Source organism: Stegostoma tigrinum, unplaced genomic scaffold, assembly GCF_030684315.1.
Source record: "Stegostoma tigrinum isolate sSteTig4 unplaced genomic scaffold, sSteTig4.hap1 scaffold_68, whole genome shotgun sequence".
Taxonomy (NCBI): Eukaryota; Metazoa; Chordata; class Chondrichthyes; order Orectolobiformes; family Stegostomatidae; genus Stegostoma; species Stegostoma tigrinum.
Genome location: NW_026728622.1, coordinates 1478011 through 1499737, shown reverse-complemented (window position 1 = coordinate 1499737; position 21727 = coordinate 1478011). Strand labels below are relative to the sequence as shown.

The 21727-nt window shown below is 43.4% G+C and overlaps 1 long non-coding RNA gene across 1 annotated transcript in view; it reads left to right on the top strand.

Annotated features, from left to right (window-relative positions):
• The first annotated feature begins 5712 nt into the window (after positions 1-5712).
• LOC132209153 (uncharacterized) overlaps positions 5713-21727 on the top strand; it is a 1475533-nt gene continuing 1459518 nt past the window's right edge. Inside the window, exon 1 of the long non-coding RNA XR_009445245.1 lies at positions 5713-6364. This is a non-coding gene — a long non-coding RNA (uncharacterized LOC132209153). The remainder of the gene's footprint in view (positions 6365-21727) is intronic.

Below are 21727 nucleotides of genomic sequence, written 5' to 3'. Positions count from 1 at the left end.
TATCTCTGCTCCAGAAAAAGCAGAAGCTGTTGTGGTACAGTCGTGGGTGGGCCCTTCTGGAGCTCGAGTTACTCAGGATAAACACAATAAAAATCATCAGCTTTCACCTGCAGTGCCACAGTCACAGGGATCGCACTCTGTGGGAGCATTAAGCAAGAAAAAGGCACCTGTAATACTGGTATGAAGGAAATAAATGAGGGCAGTTGATATTTGCATGCATTATGGCATAGATTGTTCAACATTATTATTGTTTTGAAATATCGATATTGTGATGGCATTTACTGTTGTTTGTAGACAAGTGGTGCAGTGGTAGTCAACAGCCAAGGAGAGGGAAGGTTCAGCCTTGTTAGTGGAATTTGAGCTTACATTTACCTGTATTACAGTTGGTCGAGTGGATCACAGAAAGTCTGGCAACAAAAAAGCTGCAATGGTTACCTCGTCACTGCTTCCAACTCCTCCTCTTTCTCAGCTGGTGCCCGATCACTGGCAGCGACAGCGTACCCCCATGATGCCAAGGTTGGAGACTATCAAGAATCATGACGACACCGGCCCTTCTCTGTACTGCAGGACTGCCCCAGAGTGCTCCAGGCAGCAGAAACAACATTGAACTACTCCAGTGGTCTGCACCATTACATTTCCTGTGGTACTTTATGCAGCCCCTCTGAGTGTGTAATACACACTCCCATATGGACCACGTCATCAAACAAAGGCTCTTGTCACCTCCTCATTACTTCAAGTTGTTCAAATGAGGATGGCAGGGCAGAATATTGAAGAATTATTACAAAGTCTTCTGTTCAGTATCCTGCTGCTCTCTGACAAGGAAAACTGAAATGTACTTGATTTTCATGTAATTTTGATTCCCATTACAGGTCCTTACGGGAACAGGAAAAATGACAAGCTGGAAAATTTTGCAAGTAATCTTTGGGCCAGCCTGGAATCTTCCCATCCTCTGGCCATGACCTTGTGACCCTGCTTGGAGGTTGTAGTTACAGTTTCAGAAGTGATCAATTCCAGTGAGGATGTCTGTACTAAGGTGAAAGCTCACGCACAGTTCTTCACGACGGGAAAAATGGCTCCATTCAGACTCTGGAGATTCAGGTATCCCACTGAGAATCGTTGTCTCCTTCATCATTCACCTTATTCCAGTCACCTGTCCTGCTCTGTGTGATTTCTGTCCATTCTCTCAGTCATGCTTGTCTGAGGGGATAGCCACTACTGTAGCCCTGTTGTTGACTTGTGCAGTATCCTCACAGTCAGGGAATGCTTCCCCATTCCTGAGAGATTTCAGCTGGCTTAAACAGCTCTGAAAACCACTAAACACTTTTACAAGAGTCAGCGGAAATCCACTTGCATCTAACCTGTAAGTAGTTGGTGATATCTCTATCCTCACTGCACTGGATTAAGAGAGGATTGTAACTGGAATACTGAGGTCAAAACATATACCATTAGCATCCAAGCAGCATTACGCATACTTCCATCAGAATGTGAATCAGATGACAGGGATTATACCTAGCACTTGGAGAACTGACAGAAACCCCAGGTTACTGTGTCAGGAAAGTTCCAGTGAATGAAGTGCCAACCGAGCACTCACCATTCGGGGGCAGTCTGTGGCTAAAACCCCACTCACTGAGAGATGCTGGCCAAACAGAGACTAGTGTCTCGCCATTGCAGGTGGTGCCACCAGGAAGGGTGGCTGATGCTGGTACTGCAATTAATCCAATGCTATTAGTGAGTCATGAACAAATTGGGGTCGTGGGAGAGGTTTTCTGGCCAGGGAATCAGGAGGTTGTAAGAAAAGGTAGTCAGGTGCTATCTGTTTGCCATCGCTACTAATATGGCATGGCGGATCAACGGTTAGCACTGCTGCCTCACAGCTCCAGGGACCCAGGTTCAATTCCAACCTCAGGTGACTGTCTGTGTGGAGTTTGCACATTCTGTATATGTCTGCATGGGTTTCCTCTGGGTGCTCCAGTTTCCTCCCACAGTCCAAAGATGTGCAGGTTAGATGGCTTGGCCATGCTAAGTTTCCCAGAGTGTCCAGGTATGTGTGGGTTAGGTGGGTTATAGTGGAATGGGTGTGGGTGGAATGCTGCAAAGGTCAATGTTGGGTCAAAGGGTCTGATTGTACACTGTAGGGATTCTATAATTAAGAGTTTTACTTCTCAAACTTTCTGTGTGATATCTGTTCAGCCTAAGTTATTAATTGCCCACTCAGGGGAGTAAAGACCATTTACCAGCCTTCCCAATCGAGACTGCATCAGGGTAAAACTTGAAAGACAGTCAGGTCCGTACTTACACTCTCCAGCTCAAACCCCGCATAAAGAGAGGGGTGTTAAATTCTACCCGTCATGTACAAAATCCAGCACCTACGTGATTGCCTGCAAAAATGCCATCCATCACTGCCCACAACAGAAGAGTGAACCTGGCAGAAACGCAGAATTGCTACAACGCAGAAGGAAGACATTCAGCCCATCATACTTGCCAAGCTCTCTGAGCACTCTAATTTAAGGCCAATCTTCTACCTTTTTCCAAAAACCCTGCATGTATTTTTTTTTCTGTTTAAGTAACCATCCCTCTTGCGTGCCTTCGCTTAATCTGCCACCACCACATTTCCGGGCAGTGGATTCCAGGCCCAGATCACTCACTGGTTGAATAAAGTATTTTTTCTCACTGGCCATTTGCTTCTTTTGTTAGCATCTTTGAAACTGTGCCCTCTGGTTCTAGATTCATTTTAGGAGTGGGAACATTTTATTCCTAGATAACAAGGTGTAGAACTGGATGAAGAGCTTTCTGAACTTTCTTCAGAAAAATGAAGTAGGGTCTAGGCCTGAAATGTCAGCCTTCCTGCTCCTCTGATGCAGCTGGGCCTGCTGCGTTCATCCAGCTCAGCACCTTGTTATCTCAGATTCCCCAGCATCTGCAGTTCCTACTATCTCTGAAGCATTTTATTCCCATCTGCTTTCTCCTGAGCACTCATGGTTTTGGAAAGTTTCTATCAAGTTTCCAAGGAAAGCAGTCCCAGTACCTTGAAAAAATCCTCATAACTGAGTTTCTCATCCCTGAGAATCATTCTCATAAATGGAGGCGTTGTGACAACATCACTGGACTAGTAATCCGGAGATTCAGGTAATCAGAATCAACTTTCACCATGACGCATGTTTGAATCCAATTTCAATTTAAAAACAACACCCAGGAATGAAAGTCTAATGGCGCCCATGAAATGGACCAACGACTGTGCTGTACATTTCTATGACTCTATGTCTCATAACAGGTCGCAGTACATTGGAGTTTTGTGTCATCTGCACAGTACAATGTTGTCCCCTGCACACCCAAGCCTAGATCATTTATGTCCGTATCAGGAAAGCAAGGGTCTCAATACCAGCCTCAGGGGAACTCCACAACAAACATCCTCTCAATCAGAAAAACACCCATCACACTCTCTTTCTTGTGATCAGAGATAATGGGAACTGCAGATGCTGGAGAATCCAGGATAACAAAGTGTGTAGCTGGATGAACACAGCAGGCTGAGCAGCATCTCAGGAACACAGCAGCTGACGTCAGCTTTGGTGCTCCTGAGATGCTGCTTGGCCTGCTGTGTTCATCCACCTACACACTTTGTTATATTACACTCTCTTTCTTATCCCTCAGACAATTTTGGATCCCTTTCATTCTGAGATTTTCTTCAAAAATTGTACAAAATGCTTTTGGATAGCCCATGCACAGCACAACAGCATCTTTGTCCTTTTCAACCTTCTCTGTTACCTGCGACTATCTCAAGCATCCAAATGATGTGGGCAAGTGGATACTGACGTTATTGGATCTTAAGACACGGAAAATAACTCATTGATAATGTGGTATCCCACATTAGAACCATCAGAGATTTACATGTCGGTGATAATTTACGCACATGAGAGGGGTGCAGACACTTAGAGCCATTCAGCCGCTAGGTGAAAACATTTCCGAGTTAATTGCCACCCTGCGCAGAGTGCACATACAAATCTTGATGACAAGCATGGCCCCAAGTCAGACAGCATCATTAGCATTGCTTCCAGATTAAAAATAACCCAGGGAGAACAAGACACTGCCTTTCAGACAGGTGTGGAGATAATTCCCAAATAACTAGCTTGATCCCAGACCATAGATGGGATGTACAATTATGGATTGACCAGATAAGGAACCAGCCAGGGTGCTCAATGATAACTGGTTAACATGGCGGGGAAGGGAGTGAAAAAATAACGAGACGTGCTAATCGGAATTGAGCTGTATTTGTGTGTTAAGTATAATTGAAGGGGCGTAAGAAGTGGGAGAGGGCTGTGGTGGCGGGTGGAATGATTGATGGAAGCCGCATTTGCTTCTTGTCCAAGTTTAATTCACTTCCGGAGACGCCGGTATTATTTTCAAATTGGCGCTATTTGCAGCGTAAAATTGCAATCGCCAAATGTTATGCTGACTCCTGAGACAGCAGGTTGGCAACCCCCAGTGAAAAGGGACCAGGTACCAACGCTGCATCACCTTGCAGTTCTTAATCCAGGATGATAGAGAGTTTGGAACAGTCCCGGCCAAGTTGAAGTTACAGCATCCATTTCCATCAGTTAATATTGTGACGAGCATAATGTTTAAATGTGCAGTTTCACCTGTTCAATTCTTGTCTATCGACCAATAAATACAGATGTTGCAATGGTGGGAAGGATTAGCGGGATGTTAGAAAGCAAAGCGGTGTTATTTTCAGAAAATGGTTACAAACCAGAGATTTTAAAAGGATTAGTTCCACCCCTTTCCCACCCCACCCCCAACACGCACTTTTTGGTAGGGGTTTCCTTTAAGAGCGCTTCCAGAAATAAACCTGCCTTGGCCCAGGTTCTGTCCTATTTGGTATGAGAGGGATGTGATGATTTGGCTCCTGTACAATCTTCCTCCGCCATGCGGCAGGGTAGGAGCATTGAAAGCAGATCTCAGCTCTTGTGGAGAGAGAGAGAAAGCGTGAGGCAGCGGCTGCGAAACGCGATGGGAGTCAGGACGGACGGAAGAACCATGGCATCGCCGCTGTGCACTTAGTGCAGCCACCAGGCTCTCGGGGGAGGACAGCAAGGAGAATTTTGTGTTGTCCTTTTTATTTGCAATAATCCGGGGTGGGGAAGGGGAGAGAGAGCTGAGATAATGGGAACTGCAGATGCTGGAGAATTCCAAGATAATAAAATGTGAGGCTGGATGAACACAGCAGGCCAAGCAGCATCTCAGGAGCACAAAAGCTGACGTTTCGGGCCTAGACCCTTCATCAGAGAGGGGGATGGGGAGAGGGAACTGGAATAAACAGGGAGAGAGGGGGAGGCGGACCGAAGATGGAGAGTAAAGAAGATAGGTGGGGAGGTAGGGAGGGGATAGGTCAGTCCAGGGAAGACGGACAGGTCAAGGAGGTGGGATGAGGTTAGTAGGTCGATGGAGGTGCGGCTTGTCGGGGGGAGGAAGGGATGGGTGAGAGGAAGAACCGGTTAGGGAGGCAGAGACAGGTTGGACTGGTTTTGGGATGCAGTGGGTGGGGGCGAAGAGCTGGGCTGGGCTGGTTGTGAGGTGCAGTGGGGAGAGGGGACGAACTGGGCTGGTTTAGGGATGCTAAATCTCCCCTTCCCCCACCGCATCCCTAAACCAGCCCAGTTCGTCCCCTCCCCCCACTGCACCACACAACCAGCCCAGCTCTTCCCCTCCACCCACTGCATCCCAAAACCAGTCCAACCTGTCTCTGCCTCCCTAACCTGTTCTTCCTCTCAGCCATCCCTTCCTCCCACCCCAAGCCGCACCCCCAGCTACCTACTAACCTCATCCCACCTCCTTGACCTGTCCGTCTTCCCTGGACTGACCTTTTCTCTCCTCTCCACCTTCGGTCCGCCTCCCCCTCTCTCCCTATTTATTCCAGTTCCCTCTCCCCGTCCCCCTCTCTGATGAAGGGTCTAGGCCCGAAACGTCAGCTTTTGTGCTCCTGAGATACTGCTTGGCCTGCTGTGCTCATCCAGCCTCACATTTTATTATTTTAGGAGAGAGAGCTGTTTTGGTTTGTGATACAAGAGACGAGGCTGTCTATGCCTTTCACCCATCGGTAGCTCTCCTCCTGTCCCTGCCTCTATGCACACACTCTGCCAGGCATAGTCTTCCTCCCTCTGTGTGTGTGTGTGTGTGTGTGTGTGTGTGTCTCTCTCGCTTCAGCTCCTAAACCTAAGATGCATCGGATATAAAAACACGCACATAAACACACACACACACACACATCAACAAGCCATGGAGAAAGATCAGGAATTACTGCAAGCTGTCAAAACCGAAGATGTAGCTGCAATGCAGAAGCTGTTGCAAAGGCCGAAACAAGGCAAAGCGAGTGAGTACCCTTTACACACCGTTCCATTGGCTGATGTGAATGTGCCTGCGTTTTTTTGTGTGTGTGTGTGTGTTTTGCAAATGTCCTGTTATTGTGGAGTAGGAGGGGAGGGAGTTTGGTCTGTTGTTCAATATGGGCTCTCCTATCTTGACCGATGCTGTTAGTGACTCTTGATACAGTGCAATCGGTGGGAATGTAGCATTAGCCTGAATAGTGCGTTCTCTCTCCCTCAGACAGCTCCCCTGCATCCCTTAGCTTCACAAGCCGGCGCTTTCTGCTCCTAACAGCGCAGATTGGACGTTGAGGATAGATAAGGTCAATACTGGGAATCCTAGATTCCCTATCAACCGGGCAAGAGATTACAGATGGTTTGTAGCGAATCCACGGTTGAGATACAACGCACAGAATCAGTTCGTATAAGGGGAAAGGTGGTTCTGGAGGTTTGCACTGTTCTGTTTCGGCAAAAAAAGTGCCCGACCAGAGAATATCAGGCCAGTGACTAAGATGGTTAAACAGCTAATTCTAGTGGAAAGCTGTCAAGAAGGTAATAGCTCAGAGTCTCGCTTCTGAGGAAGTGCAAACTGGAGATCTTGTTTGACCCACTCTGTGCAGGTTGTTGCTGCTGTGTTGCAAAGAGAGCCTAGAGACGCGAGGGGGGACTTGGATGTGACAAATGCAGTGACTCCACACCCGGGCAGTGGTTTGGCAACATGATTCGGACCCCGTTAGCTTGCAGCCCTCTGACGCTGTTCCCTTACTGCCGGATGCTCACTGGCTCGCACGCCCCAAACAACCGGGGCTATTTTAAATTTAACCCCTTGATTGATGGGCTGACAAGTGCCTGTTGATGACAAAGCAATAGATGCTGCAGATCTGGTAATGAGAAGCAGTTTTGCTGGGAGACGCTTTAATTGATAGATTTCAATTCTAAAATTAACCAGGATTAAACGGGGGAGACCTCGAGCTGGCTGATCTATGATGTAGTAATAACAGTATTTTCGGAAAGATTGTCTGAGACGCAGGAGTGATGTCTCTCCCAGCTATCCTGGCTGCATGGAGGAGGAAAAGGCAACCCTTTCCGAACAAGGCACAGTGAGGATTTCTGAAACATTTATGTATCGCTTAACTGGAAACTTGATAATGTACGCCACAATGTGGGAGGGGGAATCTTATTCAGTTCTATATTTGCCTAAAGCTTCACTCCTGATATTTTGTTAAAAATAAAAGAATAATGGGATTTGAAGGGTACACTGCGAGTAAATCGTGGGAAAATGTTAATTTATTTTGATGTGACTTGCTCCTACATGAGTAAAACATATTGTGATTAAGGATGATGGAATAAACTAAAAGCATTATTTGCCAGGATGAGATTCTGTCATAGTCTGGAGATGCGCTGCTCTGCTATCCAGTTATGAAGAGCTGCTGTAGTTGTGTTCTACAAGACTCCAATTGTTGGATGCAGTGGAAGTCTTTCAGGAGAAGACACCATGTCCCTTTTAAAAATAGTTTCTTACTGATTTATCATGTCACACACAGTACTTTGATTTGTAATTTTCTGGCTTATTCTCTGGTGTTGAGAACCTTTGTGGGTTGACTCTCCCTTTGACCTCATGATCCCTGTTGAGTTTAGATTTTGAATGCGTGGCCTGTGCATTTGTTGGATTTCTCTCTATTGGTTCTCTAAGTTCACTGACTGAATGCAACACTGTATCAATGTTTACCAATAATGATCATATCTGTGATGATGATATTTTCCTTGGGACAGATAATGAAAATCTCCATGCTTCACAAAGTCTGTCTTCGTGTCTATTGGTGCTCCATAATTGGTGACCATGCCTTCAGCTGACAATGCCTTAAGCTCTGGAATTTCTTCCATAAACCTCACCACTCCTTTACCACCCCCCCCCCCCCCCCCCACCGACCATGTTCTCCTTTACATTATTGGTTATAAAATACCAGAGCGGTTACCTGTGTTGATATCGCCAGTGTCACGTTTGATTAGATCATTCCTCCTATGAAATATTGTGAGACATTTTACTTTTACCAATGCAAGATGCATACATGCTGTTGTTATTAGACAATAAGTCGAGGTGGGAGGGTGCGGTATCATTGGGATTTAAATGGCTGGAGAGGCCTAACGCCAAATACCCAGCAGGTAGCTGTGTTGGGGCTGGGTTTGAGGGTGGGGTGGCAGATGGTGACTGTCTCTTCTAAATTAGCCCATGCTCCCATTAGAGGATCATATGTAATGCCTTGCTTATCACCAGTCTTCAAAATTCTGACAACACCCCAACTCCCCAACATATCCTCACTAGGGCCTACCAATTCTTCTCACTTGGTGAGCTGAATCTGGAACAATTGTCTAAGTCCCAAGTGCAATACCAGTAATGATCACGTCTTCTGGTGGTGCTGCTGGTACAATGCTGGAATGCTGCCAATCTCTTACTGGCCTGAATCTCTCTGAGGCAGGACATCTTCATGTATAAGCGGAGCAATCAACCCATCAGATGGTTGCAGAGCTTGGCAGACTTCCCCACCTCTGTGCTTTTGTCAAAGAGGTGGGGAACCCAGAGTCTTGTGTCATTCAGCCCTGAGGCAGTTGACCCTTACTTGCCTTCTGAAGTAGTATAGCAAATAGTTCATAAAAATGGGCAATAAAATGGTGACTTTGCCAGCATAATCCACATAATTAGAACTTTTCTTTATTAAATTGGGAACTCTGTGTGGTGTGTGCAATGCTAATGGAAGTACAGATCCTGGCTAAGCCCAGTGTTCTGTCTCCACCTCCCATGATAATACAAGGTACTGACTGATTGGTTTCTTGGCTGAGACTGTGGTCACTTAGTTGGCAGCCAAAAACACGAAGCAGTGTTTTTAGGAGAGGATGAGACAAAATATTTAGAGTGTCGAGAGGGTCCATAAAGTTTTGCAACTGAAGACATAAAAGCTGCTAGAGTTTAAAAATAACTTGGATCTGTATTTGAACTAACATTACTGTAGAGGGCCAAGAGCTGGAAAACAGGATTCAACTTGATAGTTTTAATTTGGCTGGCAAAGATGCGCTGGGCCAAATGCTCTCCTTCCATTGCTGCAAATTTCCACGATACTCCAAAATCATGTCAAAGATTTCTGAAGAAGGGTTTTGGCTTGAAACATCAGCCTTCCTGCTCCTCTGATGTTGCTTGGCCTGCTGTGTACATCCAGCTGTACACCTTGTTATCGCTATTGTAGAGCATCTATGTGTCCCACTGTTATTTTACTATCGTGCCAGATGTGTAGTACATGATTTCTCTGCAAGTTGGTATGACAAATTAAAATGATGAGACATTTTTATTCTCTTAATGATAAAACTCAAAATTCCAACTGCACCTATGTCAACTCCTGTGCTGTAACATGTCTTTACAGATTGAAAGGTGCATTTTATTTCAGTTGGGATGATTCTTGGATTTCTGCCAGACTTCAGCAGTTTGAGGTTTGCTGTGACAATTCCATGCCTTTTGACCTTCAACACAATCACAATGAAAATGACGTGGAAATTACAATATGGATACTGTGTGTGTGTGTACCTTGTGATATTTGATATAATCATTTGATATAATCAGTGGTGTTACTTTGGAGAGGTTTTGGTCTCCCCTTTGAATATTGAAGTAGAATGTAAAGCTCTTCCAGAAGTTTCGCTAATGACATAGAGCATCAGTCTGATGAAAACCTACCTCTTCCCCTTGCTACTATCTACTTGTTATTGCAGTATCAGTTTCTGAGACATGCCTTAGAATCCATTAAAGACGTGAATAAAGGCAAACAGTTGCCACTCACTCTAACCAACGTTTTTGTATAAAGATTTTACCCTCTACATGGACATGAGTCTTAATCCCATGTGCCCACTCTGTTCCAGTGAATGCTTTATTCATCCTTACTTTGACCACTTGCTTAACCTATTCCTAAATATTGACTTGGCTGCCTGTTCAGTCATTAATTCTGGTTGCACGTTTTGAACTCTATGTGTTTGATGCAGCAGTTGGAAACAAGGGCTTGTGCTGCTTTAGTTATACCATCAATCGAGACTTTAAATAGTCATTAAAGAAAGGAAGAACTGGCACTGAATAAATCACCTGGGTTTTTTTTGTATTCATTCTTAGAATGGAGCTGCTGCTGGCTGGCCAGTATTTATTGCCCACTCATAGCTGCCCTTGACAAGGTGTTGGTGAGCTGCCTTCTTGAACCATGGCTTGGAGGGCAACTTGCAGGTGGTGGTATTCCCACAAATTTGCTGCCCTTATCCTTCTAGATGGTAGTATTTATGAAAGTGTTGGTTTCTAAAGAGCCTTGGTGAATTTATGCAGGGGATTTTGTAGATGATGTGCACAGCTGCTACTTCCCATCACTGGTGGAGGGAATAAATTTTTCTCACTATTGCTTTGTTAACTGTAGCAGCTTGCTGTGCCTAAATTGACTGCTGCATTTCCTGACATTGCAATAGTGACTACACTTCCAAAATATGAATACTGCTGAGAAAAGGCATATATTGCTCCAGTTTTTCAACTTGCACTTAACAGGACAATTCACATCAAATAGAATGTAAAAGGATCAACTATTATAGTAAATAAGAAGTGAGTCCTGGTGTTTTCCCTGTGGAAACACCTCAGAGTCCACTGTAATTGCTTTATTCATCTTTACTTCAACCATTTGCTGTACCTGTTCCTAAATATTGATGTGGTTCCACTTCCAAATGAATCAGCACTCTCTTTGTGTACAGCTTTTCCCTTCACTTCTTGCAAATTGCCCCAATAAGTGCAAGATGAAAAGGATAAACAAAATGTATTTTTTCAAGTTCTGTATTACCAACTGATGACTGCCAAAATACTTCATTGGCTGTAAAGTGCTTTGGAATGTCCTGAGGCCATGAAAGGGAAGAAAGAGAAGGCTTTCTTTCTTAACATTGTGCATTTCACAGCTTTAGGATATCCCAAACAACTTCTGGCCAAGAGAATAGTTGAGAATTGGAGTCACTGTCGTAATGTGGAAACACGGCAGTCCATTTGTGCACAGTGAGATCTCACAAACGGCAACATCACAGTGACCAGAAAACCCCTTCAGTAATATCAGTTCAGAGCTTAGTATTGACCAAAACACCAGGATAACTCTGCTTGACAACAGAGGCATTACATTACCTGAGAGGGAATACGAGTATTTAACAACTAGACACCTGAAGCCACAATTTCAATGGGTAGAGTGTTGGTTCGAATGGTATCATCCAAAGGTCAGCACCTCCAACAATGGAGCACTGGGTATGTTAGCCTAGATTTTCTTCTCAGGTCTATAGATCCTGACTTGAACAATGACATTCTGTCTTAACGGTTGGAGTGAAACCCACTGAGCTGCAGCTAATATAGAACATAGAACATAGAACAGTACAGCACAGAACAGGCCCTTCAGCCCACAATGTTGTGCCGACCATTGATCCTCATGTATGCACCCTCAAATTTCTGTGACCATATACATGTCCAGCAGTCTCTTAAATGACCCCAATGACCTTGCTTCCACAACTGCTGCTGGCAACGCATTCCATGCTCTCTCAACTCTCTGCGTAAAGAACCTGCCTCTGACATCCCCTCTATACTTTCCACCAACCAGCTTAAAACTATGACCCCTCGTGCTAGCCATTTCTGCCCTGGGAAATAGCCTCTGGCTATCAACTCTATCTATGCCTCTCATTATCTTGTATACCTCAATTAGGTCCCCTCTCCTCCTCCTTTTCTCCAATGAAAAGAGACCGAGCTCAGTCAACCTCTCTTCATAAGATAAGCCCTCCAGTCCAGGCAGCATCCTGGTAAACCTCCTCTGAACCCTCTCCAAAGCGTCCACATCTTTCCTATAATAGGGCGCCCAGAACTGGACGCAGTATTCCAAGTGCGGTCTAACCAAAGTTTTATAGAGCTGCAACAAGATCTCACGACTCTTAAACTCAATCCCCCTGTTAATGAAAGCCAAAACACCATATGCTTTCTTCACAACCCTGTCCACTTGGGTGGCCATTTTAAGGGATCTATGTATCTGCACACCAAGATCCCTCTGTTCCTCCACACTGCCAAGAACCCTATCGTTAATCCTGTACTCAGCTTTCAAATTCGACCTTCCAAAATGCATCACCTCGCATGTATCCAGGTTGAACTCCATCTGCCACCTCTCAGCCCATCTCTGCATCCTGTCAATGTCCCGCTGCAGCCTACAACAGCCCTCTACACTGTCAACGACACCTCCGACCTTTGTGTTGTCTGCAAACTTGCTGACCCATCCTTCAATCCCCTCATCCAAGTCATTAATAAAAATTACAAACAGTAGAGGCCCAAGGACAGAGCCCTGTGGAACCCCACTCACCACTGACTTCCAGGCAGAATATTTTCCTTCTACTACCACTCGCTGTCTTCTGTTGGCCAGCCAATTCTGTATCCAAGCAGCTAAGTTCCCCTGTATCCCATTCCTCCTGACCTTCTGAATGAGCCTACCATGGGGAACCTTATCAAATGCCTTACTGAAATCCATATACACCACATCCACAGCTCGACCCTCATCAACTTTTCTAGTCACATCCTCAAAAAACTCGATAAGGTTTGTAAGGCATGACCTACCCCTCACAAAGCCGTGTTGACTGTATTTGATCAAGCCATGCTCTTCCAGATGGTCATAAATCTTATCCCTCAGAATCCTTTCTAACACCTTGCAGACGACAGACGTGAGACTTACTGGTCTATAATTGCCGGGGATTTCCCTATTTCCTTTCTTGAAGAGAGGAATGACATTTGCCTCTCTCCAGTCCTCAGGTACGACTCCAGTGGAGAGCGAGGATGCAAAGATCTTCGCAAGTGGCGAAGCAATTGCATTTCTCGCTTCCCAAAGCAGCCGAGGACAAATCTGGTCCTGGCCTGGCGACTTGTCAATGTTAATGTTTGACAAAATTTTCAGCACATCAGCTTCCTCTATCTCTATCCATTCCAGCATGCACACCTGCTCTTCAAAGGGTTCATATCCAATGATTGATCTGTATAGTGAGTGAAAGGAAAATGGTGTAAACACCACACTGTGCAGCCTGCTCTCATTCACTCACTCGGAGCAAATTTTCAGAAACTTGCCAGTAGATAGTGAGTGCACCTTCTTATTAAGCTGCTGCTTGTAGCCGCTCCTGCCAGGAGACCTGCTGTCATGGTGTGCCAATTCTGTCTGTCTTATGCCACCCTCATACATCGGTTGTGGTTTGTTGGCAGCCATTCTGTGACACCACTCTGTGACCTGTTCCTGGGAAGATAGGGTTCTCCTGTGAGGAAAGGTTGGATCTGTACCAGTTGGAACTTAGAAGAATGAGAATTGATCCTATGGCAATATATAAAATCCTGAGGGGACTTGATACATTGTGTACAGGGAAAATGTTTCCTCTCGTGAGGGAATCTCAAAAAAAGGGGTACAATTTAAGAACAGGAGGTCTTCTTTCTATGATGGAGACAAGGAGGATTTCCTTCAGAGGGGTATGGGCCTGTGGAATTCTCTTCCCCAAAAAGTATTGGCGGCTGTACCATTGACTTTATTCTAGGTTGAGTTAGATGGTTTTTTGATAGATGTGGGAGACGAGGGCTTGGGGAAAAGGGACAGAGGGGCTTGAGTCCACAAGCAGATCAGCCACTGGATGGTGGAGCAGAGTTAAAGGGCTGAATGGCTTTCTGTTGCTCTCAAATGACATGTTCCTATATTCCGTTCTAACATCCATCATCCAACTGCACATAGGTTGACCCCTCTTCCTGCTGCTGTCCAGAATCTCTTAGCTTGTAAGCTCAGATCAAATAGCCAAAATTGTGACTCTTTTTTTCTGGGTGTCACTTATTAAACTTGGAGAGAGGAAAAAGGAGTATATGAGTACCTTTTGTTCTTCTCATTTTAGATTCAATCTTTTTATAATATTTCTGAGAACTGCTTGAGAAACAGAGTCATAGAATCATACAGCATGGAAACAGACTCTTCAGTCAAACCAGCCCGTGCCAAACATATTTTCGAGCTAAACTAGTCCCACCTGCCTGCTCCTGGTCCATAACTCTCCAAATCTTTCCTGTTCATGTACGATTCTCAGTGTCTTTTAAGTGTTATAGCATCTAACTCAGGAAATGAATAGTTTTTTTGTGGGTGCATGTGGAATGTACTGTATCATGGTGAGGGAAAGTAAAAGGTGTATTCAGATTGAGGAAATGAATGCTGGCCTGAACAGAATTGGTTGCTTTGTATGGCCTTATTGATTTTGCTTGCCTCTCGTACCTTGTCGTAAAACTGCTTATAACTTCAAGGAAGGCGAATAGCAATTGCTGTGGGTTTTGCAGAACACATTGTAAGTACATACAGATTTATTTTTTAAAAAAGCTATTAAACCAAAGAAATGGAATTGCACAATAAATCAGAAAGTAACGTGGCAGCCTAGCTGCTTGTTGAAGCACTTAGACTTTGTATAGATGGCTTTGTGCTTTGCCATCCACTTTCCACAATGGTTAAAATCATTAAAATTGTACAGCACAGAATGAGTCCATTCAATCCATTATGCCTGGGTTGACTGGCGGAAAGAGATTTCTGATCTGCCCCACTTCCCAGTCTTTTCTCTGCACCACTGCAAATATTTCCCATTTTAAAATACTTCATTCCTCCTGCCTCAGAGCATCTTGCTTTCCTTGTGCTGCTTGGGTTGGCCTAGAAACACAAATGGCAAAGTGGGTGGCAAGAGAGGTGATTCATTCTGAATGCCTCTTTTTAAAATATTATTTATTTATTGAATGTGGGCATCACTGATACGGGGCCAGCATTAATTGCTCATGAGCAGATGCTCCTGAGCTGCCTTCCAAAACCACAGTATTCCCAAAGCGATGATAAGGAGGGAGCTGCAGAATTCTCAATCAGTAAAGATGATGGAATGGCAACATTTTCATGTCAGGATTGTGTGTACATCCGAAGATTGGAGGGAAACTGAGAAGTGATGCCCCCATGTGCCTGCTGTCCTTGCCCTGCTGGTTGGTCGATGTTGTGGGTTCTGGAGAAACCTTTGAAGAAATGTTGTTGCGTTACTGCACTGTATCTTGTAGATTCCAGTTGGAGCATCCACTTTAAGGCATCTACTTGCATCCTCATTCGAGATTCTCTATTCTGAGTGTAAGGAGCCACTTACTATGCTAGTATTGTATGGTGCTGACTGTTTACAAGCTGCCAATCAAGATGAAGTCATGGAGAAAAGAAATAGCTGTGATGTGAAGGTACATGACAGATTCCATTGTTACTGTATTGGCTTAGTAGAAATATCACCATTGAGTCAAAAGGTTGTGGATTCAAGTCACACAGCTGGAGAGTATCAGAGAGGGTAAGTGAAGAAGGGTGTTCCTCATGACTGGAGATTGCAGAACCAAAGGTCACAGACTAAGGATGCACAGTAGAACGAAGATGAGGAGAAATGTCTTCGCCAAGAGAATGGTGAGCCAGTGGAATTTTCTATCATTGAATATTTTTAAGACAGAGTTAGATATTGTTCTTCGAGCTAAAGAGATCAAAGAATATGGGGAGAAAGCAGGAACAGCAATGAGCAGGCATGCTCATATTTTATGGTGGAGCAGGCTCAAGAACTGAATGGCCTACTCCCAGTCCAATTTTCTCTGTTTCTATGTTAAATTGGGAAAGGGGAATGGATAATCCGGTAGTTAATTAATTATTGCTTTAAGCATAAAATTAAACTGAACATTTATAACTCACTGACCTAGTTCCAAACACACATAAATAGGATTCAGACTTGATTGATATTCCCCAATAAGGACAAACCAAAGTGCTTTGAAACAGACAAAGTGTAGTCACTGCTGTAACATAGAGAATGTATTTACATAAGTTCCTACAAACAGTAAATTTACTTGCATGAGCTCCCACAAACTGTAATGTGATAATGACCTGATAATCACTTTTAGCAATGTTGATTCCAGTGAGATCTCACCTGTTTTTCCTCTAAAGAATACCATGTGATTTTTTTTACTTCCACCTGGGAGAGCAAACAAAGGTACAGATTTATCACCAATGCAGCACAGCAGGACAAGAAATGAGAATTGTTACGATTCCAGCTGCTTCAGCAAGTGGAATAGTCAAACCCCAGAATAAAACCTGCCTCGCTAGATCTTTTTCCCCTTTGTCAAACCTTGTGGTCTTTCACTGAAACATAAGCACATCAGACTACAGATTAGATTTTACCAATAAAACAGAAGTTTATTACATTGAAGAAATAAAATAAACCAAAATATCAAATATAGCAGTTTCAAAAATTTCAGAACACATTGCAAAAGAAAGTTACCCATGAGAACTTTCCCCTTGACTACTCACAAACTTAAAGCTTAGCCTTTCTCAGTATTTTCATAGTCTGCAGAATTCTAACAAAATACTTTAACTGTTCTAAACAAGAGATAGAAGTTACAGAGACAGAGACTGCATTGTTTTAAATGACAAAGGAAATGCTTTTGTAAAGCGCAAAAAGTGTAGCAATGAGATAAGTACAGGAATAAAAGATGGATCCAGAAAAGGTGTGAATGCTTTCAACAGTTCCATTACCAGCAGCTTTCCAATACAGCCGAAGGCAACATGTTGCTTTATTCTGAAACCTCAGCCAAGATTGCTTCTTAGTGAATCAGTCATGAAACTCTCTGAGGAATACTACAATATGATCAGTGTTACTGCTGTGGAATGCCTACTGAATGTTTAATGTTTAACCACACATCCATAAGGCAGCCCCACAGTCAGTGCACCATCCCTTTACTACCATACTACATGGGCTAGATATAGCTTTCACCTCAGTGGGCAAGAACTTAAATCCAAAAACCTTACAACTCAAGAAATAAATAGTGTTAAAAACCAAAAGAACTGTGGATGCTGTAAATAAGAGACAAAAAACAGAAGTTGCTGAAAAAGCTCAGCCGGTCTGGGCAGCATTTGTGAAGAGAAATCAAAGTTAAGGCTTCAGGTCCGGTCACCTTTCCTCTGAAATAAATAGTATTAGTCACTGATGTATAGCTGACAGTAAAATTCGGCCTTTTTCTCTCCATAAATTCTGCCAGGCCTGTTGAGTTTCTCCAGCGCTTGCTGTTATTTCAGATTTCCAGCATTCTCAGTATTACGCTTTCAATGTAGGCGTCAGCTGGCATACCCTTGGAGGTGTTTGTGTCCTGTTTAGACCTCCCCAATATGAAAACATGTATATGGACATGTGGTTATCTTAGGAAATGATGTTGAAGCATCCCCTAGGCAGGGATGTAAGATGTAGCAATTTCCCCAGATCTTTAACTCCTGCAGCGAGGCGCCAAGAAGCTTTGCCTAGATTTCGGAATGGGCTACAATACGGAATCTCCTATACTGTCTGTAATGAATATAGTATCCATTGTTAATCAATTCTGGAGAGGGATTCAGGAGATGAGATTTTTATGAGTAAGGCCTGTGCTCAATTGAAGTGCAAAATACTGAGTTTAAATTCCTTTCCTTGTACATTATTTTCATGTAACTGCAAAATGAATTTGAGATTTCCCATGTATACGAATGATAAACATGCAGCTCTGAAGATGTTGAAGAAATTCACTTTATTAAATAGTGCTCCCCATCAATATTTGCGAGTGAAAATGGATTCTAAAGTGAAATTTCATATCCTACTAAAACAGTGCTGTGTCCAAGGGCACAATTAACTTGTATTCAATGCTTGTCTTTGGGCAAATAATGTGCACAACAGAATCATTGGTTGTTTCCCTTCCGGATCAGAAGCACCTCTGTTAGTCCTCTTTCTCTTCTACAATGTCGAAAACTATACAGTCTGCTCCCGACAAAGTTTTTTCATTTATTCTTCTTTTGCTGGTGCTATGATTCCAGCTGCTGTTGTTACAAGCCAGGCCACATCCGAGAATGAAATCTGACTTGATTATCAATTTTTCTTCAATTTAGTGTGGCAGCCTTTCACTGAAACATAAGCACACAAAGCTGCACATTTGGTTTTAACAATAAAACAGTTCATTGCACTCAAGAAAGTAAAATACAATAAAGCAAACCAAACTAACTATATAACACAGTTTGAAAGGTTGCAAAACACAACAAAACAGCATCCCATGTACTCCCTAAAACAGTCACTTTACAGTTACTTAACAATCTGGAGCGGTTTTCTTTCTCTATCAAATCTGCATGTTAGATTTAACTGCTTCTGCTCAGTTTCTGTCCCTCAAATTGTGGGGTCTTCCTCCTTCACCATTCACACAACTGAGAGTTTAGACTTCCTCAGTGTTTTACTAATCCACACGGTTCTCCCCAGACATTCCAGCTCTGGAAGTTTCACTAACTACACCCTTTCACAAAAATAGCTTATTTCCTTAGCCCCTCTGAACAGTCTCCATTTCTAGGATAGATTATACTTGGTTCTGACCCCAGTTGAGTTGAGAGTATGACTTGGAGGGGAACTTGTAGCTGATAGAGTTGCAAACCATGTGCTGCTCATTGCTCCCCCCCAGTATCTGGAAACATACGCTGTGCCTCTAAGCTGATCAGTATTGTATCATTTATTGTGTATCCTATTGACTAGTTTGCCCTCCCCAAATGCCTTACTGCACATTCCGGCAGATTAAATTCTATTTGTCCCTTTCTGTTAACCGATCAGCCCATTGTTACTATATTCCAAGTCTGCAGCTTTCTTCCTCTTTATCAACCATGCACTCATTTTTAGTCTATCATCTGCAAATTTTTAATGGTGCCCCCTGCACTTAAGTTTGCTTCTTTGCTATCTACCATGAAAGGGAAAGGACCCAATACTGAACCCTGTGGAATCCCAATAGAAATGACCTTTCAACTACAACTACAGTGAGCATTACCCTTTGTCTGCAGTCACTGAGTTTATTTTGTTCCATTTGCTACTTTCCCTCAGATTCCATCACCACCTTCTGTTTTGACCAATTCATCATGTGTGAACTAGTCCAAAGCCACCTTGAAACCTCCGTAAGCTGCATCAAATGCTCTACTCTCCTTGACCCTCTTTAACACCAATTCAAATTGGTGCGGCATAGTGACTCTGTGGTTAGAACTGCTGACTCACAGCACCAGGGATCAGGGTTTGATTCCAGCCTCAGGAGACTGTCTGTGCGGAGTTTGCACACTCTCACCATGTCTGTGTGGGCTTCCTCCAGGTGCTCTGGTTTCCTTCCACAGTCCAAAGATGTGGAGGGTAGGTGGATTGGCCATGCTAAATTGCCTATGCGAAATTACCCATAGTGTGCAGGGACGTGTAGATTAGGTGGATTAGCCATTGGAGATGAAGGGTTACAGGGATAGGATAGGGGATGTGTTGGCTGGGACACTGTTTGGAGGGTTGGTGTTGACTTGATGGGATGAATCGCCTGCTTGCACCCTGTAGGGATTCTACGAATCATGAAATTCAAATATAGAATCAAGTTCATCAGACACAAATGAAATCAGAAAATCCCAGAACTGCTCAGAAGGTCTGGCAGCGTCTGTGGACAGAGAAACAGAATTAATGTTTCATTAACCTGCCATCAGAAGTCCAAAGATAGGTCCATTGTGCTGAATATTTCCAGCGTGTTTTGGTCTTACTTTAGATTGCCAGCATTTGCAGTATTTTGCTGTTGTACTACCCAGACGTGATCACCCGTGAACAAATCCACACTGAGTGTATTTAATTACAAATCGGTAGTTATTAGGACAAGTGACATAAAGTATTGCCAAAAAGGCAGCTTTCAGGAGGAAAGAGTGAAAATGGAGGGGCATGGGAAGGGAATTCCAGAGATTCGGGCCTAGGCAGCTAAAAGTTGGAGGAGGGGTGATGGTCTAGTGATATTATCGCTGGACTGTTAATCCAGAAACCCAAGTAATGTTTTGGGGACCTGGGTTCGAAACCCACCACGGCAGATGGTAGAATTTGAATTCAATAAATATTTGGAATTAACAATCTAATGATGGCCGTGAATCCATTGTCGATTGTTGGAAAAACCTGTCTAGGTTCACTGATGTCCTTTAGGAAAGAAAACTGCATTCCTTACCTGGTCTGCCCTACATGTGACTCCAGACCCACAGCAATGTGGTTGACTCTTAACTGCCCTCCGGGCAATAAGGGATGGGCAATAAATGCTGCCTGACCGGTGACGCCCTCATCTTATGAATGAATCAAGAAAAATGCAACAATGTAAAATTAGACAGAGATAGAAGTTACAGAGACAGAGACTGCATTGTTTTAAATGACAAAGGAAATGCTTTTGTAAAGCACAAAAAGTGTAGCAATGAGATAAGTACAGGAATAAAAGATGGATCCAGAAAAGGTGTGAATGCTTTCAACAGTTCCATTACCAGCAGCTTTCCAATACAGCCGAAGGCAACATGTTGCTTTATTCTGAATAATATCCACTGAGAAACCTCAGCCAAGATTGCTTCTCAGTGAATCAGTCATGAAACTCTCTGAGGAATACTACAATATGATCAGTGTTACTGCTGTGGAATGCCGACTGAATGTTTAATGGATATTTTAGTCTCCTGATCAATGGATGTGACAGGGATGCTCTTGAACTCTCCTTGTTCATTCCTCAGTGGAAAATGTTGGGGAAAGAGCACAAGTTTTATACTCTATCAAATCTTCACACCTCGTAATTCTATTATTGGAGCTTCATTCTTGAGACCAGATAGAAGAATGTTTTATTCATATAGATGCTACATAGCCACTAATAAATCTAACAGGAAACTCAGGAGAAGCAACTTTGCCCAGAAAGTGGTTAAAATTTGAACCAGGAAGAGTGGCTGAAATGATAGCACAGATACTTTTAAGAGGAAGCCAGAGGAGCACATGAGGTAAAGGGGATGGTAGGGTTAAAAAGGGGTAGAAAGAGTCTTGTGTGAAACATAGATAACATCATGAGCCTGTTTCTGTACTGCAAGCTCTGTTTGTTAAGCATTGACTTCAGAATTAAGCACAGTCTCTCCAGAAAAGGCGATTGTTTAGAACAGTTAAAGGAATAAGTTGTCTCAGAGTAAGGGTTATTATTTGTGAATCTTTCAGACCCCGAGTATTTTGTTTGAATTCTGCAGACTGTGAAAAAACTGAGGAAGGCTAAGCTTAAGTTTGTGAGTAGTCAAGGGGAAAGTTCTCATGGGTAACTTTCTTTTGCAATGTGTTCTGAAATTTTTGAAACTGCTATATTTGATATTTTGGTTTATTTTATTTCTTCAATGTAATAAACTTCTGTTTTATTGGTAAAATCTAATCTGTAGTCTGATGTGCTTATGTTTCAGTGAAAGACCACAAGGTTTGACAAAGGGGAAAAAGATCGAGCGAGGCAG